Below are 5,642 nucleotides of genomic sequence, written 5' to 3'. Positions count from 1 at the left end.
ATATGCAAATAGACCGAACGGCGGAACAACCAGAACAACCAGTCACCAAGGGGCGTGCTGACCACCAAGAGGTGTGCACGGAACATGGCGGGTGTCAGCCGCAGCAGGATGGTGGAGCAGGTGAGCAGGGGCGCCAGACCAAGGCGGGGTGCCGGTCGCTGACATCGGGGCAAGCCTCTAGTGGTTACTGAAAATTCTTTGCTCCCGCGCGCAGTGGTCCCGTCCGACACTCACACCTGCAGTCGGCACTGGCCCCTCTCGCATCCGCTGCCAGTGCCCAGTGCCATCAGCAGGTTTGATTGGCAGCTGAGGGCTACTCCACCTCCCCAGCTCCTGAGGGACCATTGGGGCAGCAGCTGCCACTGGCACCTGCTGACAGCGCCAGCCCCAATCACTCTGCACCTTCAGTGGGTGGGAGCAGCAGTGGCGGGAACTGGGCTGTTGGCAGACAGGTGATGGGGGGGGGCTGCTGTGGGAGGGGCTGGGCGGGGGTGCGGAGGATTGGCCAAGTCCCGCCCCTGTGCTCACCACAGTCTCATGGCCTACAGTTCCTTTCAAGGTGCATGAATTTGTGCTCTGGGCCCCTAGTGTGTGTGTGTGTGTGTGTGTGTGTGTGTGTGTGTGTGTGTGTAAATAATTTTTTAATACTTTTAAGAAAACTAAGTTACCCTCACCCTCACTGGGACACTCTGATCTCTGAGCCTGTCAAGAATACTTACTCAGTGACAATTTTCTGAAAGTCGTGTCCTTTTTCAGAAGTAAGTATGATCTGACACCGTGATGAGTTTAACCGTTCACTGTCCAGTATAAGAAGCACTGTATGGTCTCTGCACAGACTGAAGTGGCTGGAATAAGAGGCAAGCCACCTGAGAACCTGGAACCTATGAACTTTTTAACTTTGAGAGCAAGAAAACAGAGCCAGGTGTATGGGAAGAGCCCAACAGTGATTCTACGAGATCAGATAACAGCCAGGTACCAGATGGGGCAGAGATAATTCATTTGTTTATCTAACATTTGCACAGAGGGCAATTTTTCTTTCACAAATTCAGTAACATGTGTTTCCCAAATGATTTTTAAAGTAAAATTTATTGTGCCATATCCAATATTAGTGATAGTAAATATTACGTTTTATTTTTTCTTTTCCTTGTCATTAGTGTATTACTCTGTCCTTGATATAATGATTTGAAAAATAGACTTATTGTATTCATAATGCACTCAATGAAGATGTGCTGAGTTCCATCCACAGGAAAATTGGACCATGGTAATTGCTGCCATCTTGTGGGAGAGTGAAAGAAATTCAAGATACTGTTATCTCCCTAAACTCCTTAGCATCCTCTGATTAAGCATTCATGCATTCATTCATCCTTTCATTCAACATTTACTCTGTGCTAGCCCTGGCTAAGCTCTGGGCACATGAGATAAGACACTATGTAGAATACAGTCACAGTGTACTGATAAAATATTGTCACAGGACAGAGCACCCTTCCTGGGTTGGGGTAGTGAAGGCAACCAAAAAAATCATTCCCAAAGAAGCATAATCCAAAAATTATGGATAGCCACGCTGAGTCCATTCTATGTGGCTTTCTGTTATGAAAATAATTTCCTAGGCAGGATTCTTCTGCCCATCTCTGCTGGTTCTTTCCCAGCAGTAGGGAAGGAAACAAGGGGAGGTATAATGCTGGCAAGCCCCAGAGCCTCAGAAAGTATGTGGAGTGTTTTTCCTTTGCTTCGCTGGATACATTCTCCACTCACCTTTGTCTCGCTCTGTTCCCCTGAAGGCTGACCAGTGTGGACTTCCTCTAACTCTCTCACACACTGACCTCCAGGTCCAATCAGAAAATATTGGTGGTGAGGAGGCATTGGCAAGAGATCTTCAAGAGGAAGGAGAATTAGATCATGGTACCTATGCCCAGATTCCCCAGACCCCCATCCAGGGAGGGATCTCTCAGTGAAAGTTCTCAGTCTGTCCCTCCCCTTGCCCTTTCAGACCCAGAGGTGGTAACTGGAAGGACCTGGATAAGCAGGCCTGGCTGCATCATTTCTCTCTTGGGCAGGGGGTGGGGAGGCTGGCTGGATGTCATTTTGTCTTCACTAATGGATCTTCAGCATCACAGTTTCCCTCCAGAGGATTCATCTGGGACAACAACCTCACTTCCTTTGCTAACATGACCCTGCAGGTGCTATACTTTCTGCCATATGACATGGCTCTTCAATGTGCACAAAGTTGGAGCCATGGACTGGGACCCCGGACTTTTGGGGATATGGACCTTGAGGACTTGATATTGGATATATATGCTCACAAGTGCTTTTTTAAAAATTATTTGTTTACTAATCTGACTATCCTATATAATAAAAGCGTAGTATGCAAATTGTCCCAACTGGGAGTTGTCAGGGAGTTCGACCAGGGGGAGGGCCGACCAGGGGAAAGGAGGGAGTACCCGGCTGGCAGCTGGTAGCCGCTAGGGACCCTACCAGTGCACTGGGCCTCTAGTGTTCATATAAGGACATGTTACTAAGGAATATAACCATTGAATATATAAATGTTAGGGTTGCCAAATAAAATACAGGATTTCCAGTTAAATTTGAATTTCAAATAATTGTTTTATTATGTGCCAAATATTATAAGAAAAGAGAAAAAATGGCTGTTGGGTAGGCAACTGCAACTTCTACCTTACTAGGCTAGGTTTTAGTTTAATTGCAAAGAGGTAGTAGTTTAAGGACGTAGAATAAGCTGAAAGGTTGTGTGTTTGTTTGGGGGTGTGTGTGTGTGTGTGTGTGTGTGTGTGTGTGTGTCTTTAACTTTACTTTTATTACCTATTGTAGAAGAGGAAAACATTTTCCTGGGTCCTCCTACCTGGGATAGGCCTGAAAACTAAACTGACAAAGACAGATTAACTAGAGAAAAGCATATAATTTTTTAATCTTCACCTGAGGATATGTTTTTATTGATTTTTAGAGAAAGAAGCATCTATGAGAGAGAGAAGCATCAATCGGTTGCCTCCCCTACATGCCCCAATAAGAAATCGAACCAGCAATCTAGGTATATGCCCTGACCAGGAACTGAACCTGCAATCATCCAGAGCAAGCATATAAATTTTATGTGACATGGAAACCTTCATAGGAAATGAAGACCTGAAGAAAGGGTTAATCCAGAGTATTTTTATGCCAGGTTGATGAAGAGTGGATACTTGTGGGGAAATATGATAGGTCAAAAAGTATGAAGTTAAGTGTAGTAAACTGGGAGAAACTTAGCAAAACCTGTTTGTTTGGATTCTTCTCCCTGTCCCTTTGTCTTGCTCCTTTCCAGGTCATAAAACCCTCATGTTCGAGGGTGTTTTGGCCTGCTTCAGGGGCGAAGGTGTAGAGGGGAGTCAAAGTGACCTTCCAGTTTCTGCTGTTTTCTCAGACTCTTTCAGCTTAAAATACTCACTTTGCCAAGGTGCCATATTTGGGGTAGCATGTCTGAAACCCTATCACTATCTATGACAATGCTAGCCATGAGTTATTACACGCATTTCTGCATGAACACCACCAGGCCAAACTGGCCCAGAAGGGGAGTGATGTAGCCACATTATACCAGTAACTTCCAGAGGCAGGAATGGTGAGCCTGTGGTGACACCCCATCACACCTGCTTCCATCACTTGAAACAGATTCAATTATGATAACCAATCACAACTTTCTAGCTCATGCAGGACACTGAAGAACACTAATAAAAAAAATAAATATCTAAGCAAGTATAACTCCTGTGTGCAGAAGGATACCTCACAGGAACTTGACAAATATGACATATTTTCTTCCCTATTGCATTACACATAATTTATCTTTTTGGACAGGGTCACATGGACCTCAGTTTGCTCAACAGTTTGTTCATTCTACCTACTCTGCAAAGCAAAGGAAAAAGCTATAGTGTCGTGAAGGAAGTGTTTCCTATAACATCAAGCAAGGCCATAATAGCATGAATAAAGAAGAGGGTAACATTCTAGAAAAGTTTCAGAACTGGGGGCAATAGTTTGACGTGTAATTAAATAGGAGAAATAAAATGAGGCAGGAATTGAAAATGTTGCCCAGGCTTCTGGGTTTTATAGCTGAATGAATGGTGGTGTGGCCATCAATCACTGAGCTGGAAAGTAGAGGAAGAAAAGCAGGTTTGACTTCTACATAAAAGAGACTGTGTAAAGGTGGAATCTGAATTGTATTACTTTTCCCTTGTGAATATTCCCCTTGCCTTTGAGGCTGGCTAGTAAGCCAGGACAAGCAGAATAGGGAAACTGAGGCAGTTAGATAGCCAGACAGTTTATATAGCCATCTAATAAGTCACAAAACCATATCTTCTGTAACCAAAGACACTTAAGAGTAAATGGTTTGCACTTCTCCCCAACCAGGGGGTAAATAGCTGAAATCACCCTACTTGGGGAGATAGATAGATAGATAGAAATCCAATTGGTGCCATTTGTGCCAACCACACCCAAGGACAGATGAAGTTAAGGGAATAAATGTCATTTTGGTGCATCCACATAAAATGATGAATATTCTATTGAGAGCCTCTCCAAGACCTCCCCTAAGCCTCCAGCCTTTAAAACCCCTCACAACGAAGGGTCCCAGCATGTTCTCCCTCCCTTGTCCAAGCAGAAGGCCCTGAAGCACAGTGAGAGACTCAGAAAGTGTCGGATGAGGTAGATGAAGAGGCACAGGAAATCATGTAGTCGTTCTTTGTAAGCAAGCATAAGGAGTGTGGATTTAATTCTCCAGGCAAACTAGATACTATTGGTGGATTTTAAGAAAGGGAGTAACATAATCTAGATTATACTTACTGTTGTTGTTTTTTGTTGTTGTTGTTGTTTGTTTGTTTTGTTTTGATCACTTTGAAAGCTGTGTAGAGAATGGATTTGGGAGGTAAGGCTAATTGGGGGGAGGTGCTTGGGGGGTGAAGTCAGTTGGAAGGCTGTGGTCCGATCCATAGAAAATTTCTGCTCAGACTGAGATAGTGTTTGTGAAAATGGAGAGAAGAGGAATCCAATTTTGAAAATTGAGTAAAAAAAAAAACAAAAAAAAAACTTGCTGATCTATTGGATGGAGGGGAAGTCAGGGAAGGAAAGGTGTAAATTCATTTCAGAATACCTTACAAACTTTACGGTCTTTAGGAACCCGTAACATCTTACAGGTTCCTCATTAATTAATGAATTAAACTCATTAAAGTTCTTTTTTATTTGCATACAAAAATATTTGTGACTCTACCTTTTTAAAATAAATAATCTTTAACGTATGACACGGGTGCATAGGGAATGGAAAATGAGTAGCGGCTAACACGTGTATACAGCTCTATAAAGTAGACGGTAGGGGGGGGGGGGGGGGAATAAACGGTGATGTCCGGTGACTTGCCTTGGGGTGGTGAACACACAATGCAGTGGGCAGATGATGTGCTGTAGAACTGCACACCTGAAACCTGTACAATTTTGATAACCAGTGTCACCCCAATAAATTCAACTAACTACATAAAGAAGTTTGGATTAGAGGTCCCGTTCCTCCAAGATCCCTTCGGAGAGGAAGCACTTACATTGCTCTGGGGAGCTACCCAACCCCAACGGCACGCAGCCTCCGTGCCACCGTCGGTCTAAGTGCCACCGTCGGTCTAGGTGCCCCG

General features: G+C 44.1%; 1 long non-coding RNA gene across 1 annotated transcript; it reads right to left on the bottom strand.

Moving 5' to 3' along the window:
- Positions 1-1,752: 1,752 nt before the first annotated feature.
- LOC307095694 lies at positions 1,753-5,642 on the bottom strand. Its single transcript, XR_013813218.1, has 2 exons — positions 5,556-5,642; positions 1,753-1,871 (listed from the first exon to the last, which is right to left on the bottom strand). It is a non-coding gene; the product is annotated as an uncharacterized lncRNA (long non-coding RNA).

The sequence above is a fragment of the Cnephaeus nilssonii genome (assembly GCF_951640355.1).
Source record: "Cnephaeus nilssonii genome assembly, chromosome: 3".
Taxonomy (NCBI): Eukaryota; Metazoa; Chordata; class Mammalia; order Chiroptera; family Vespertilionidae; genus Cnephaeus; species Cnephaeus nilssonii.
Note: the sequence above shows the minus strand (reverse complement) of the source record. Positions and strands in the feature narration are given on the sequence as shown.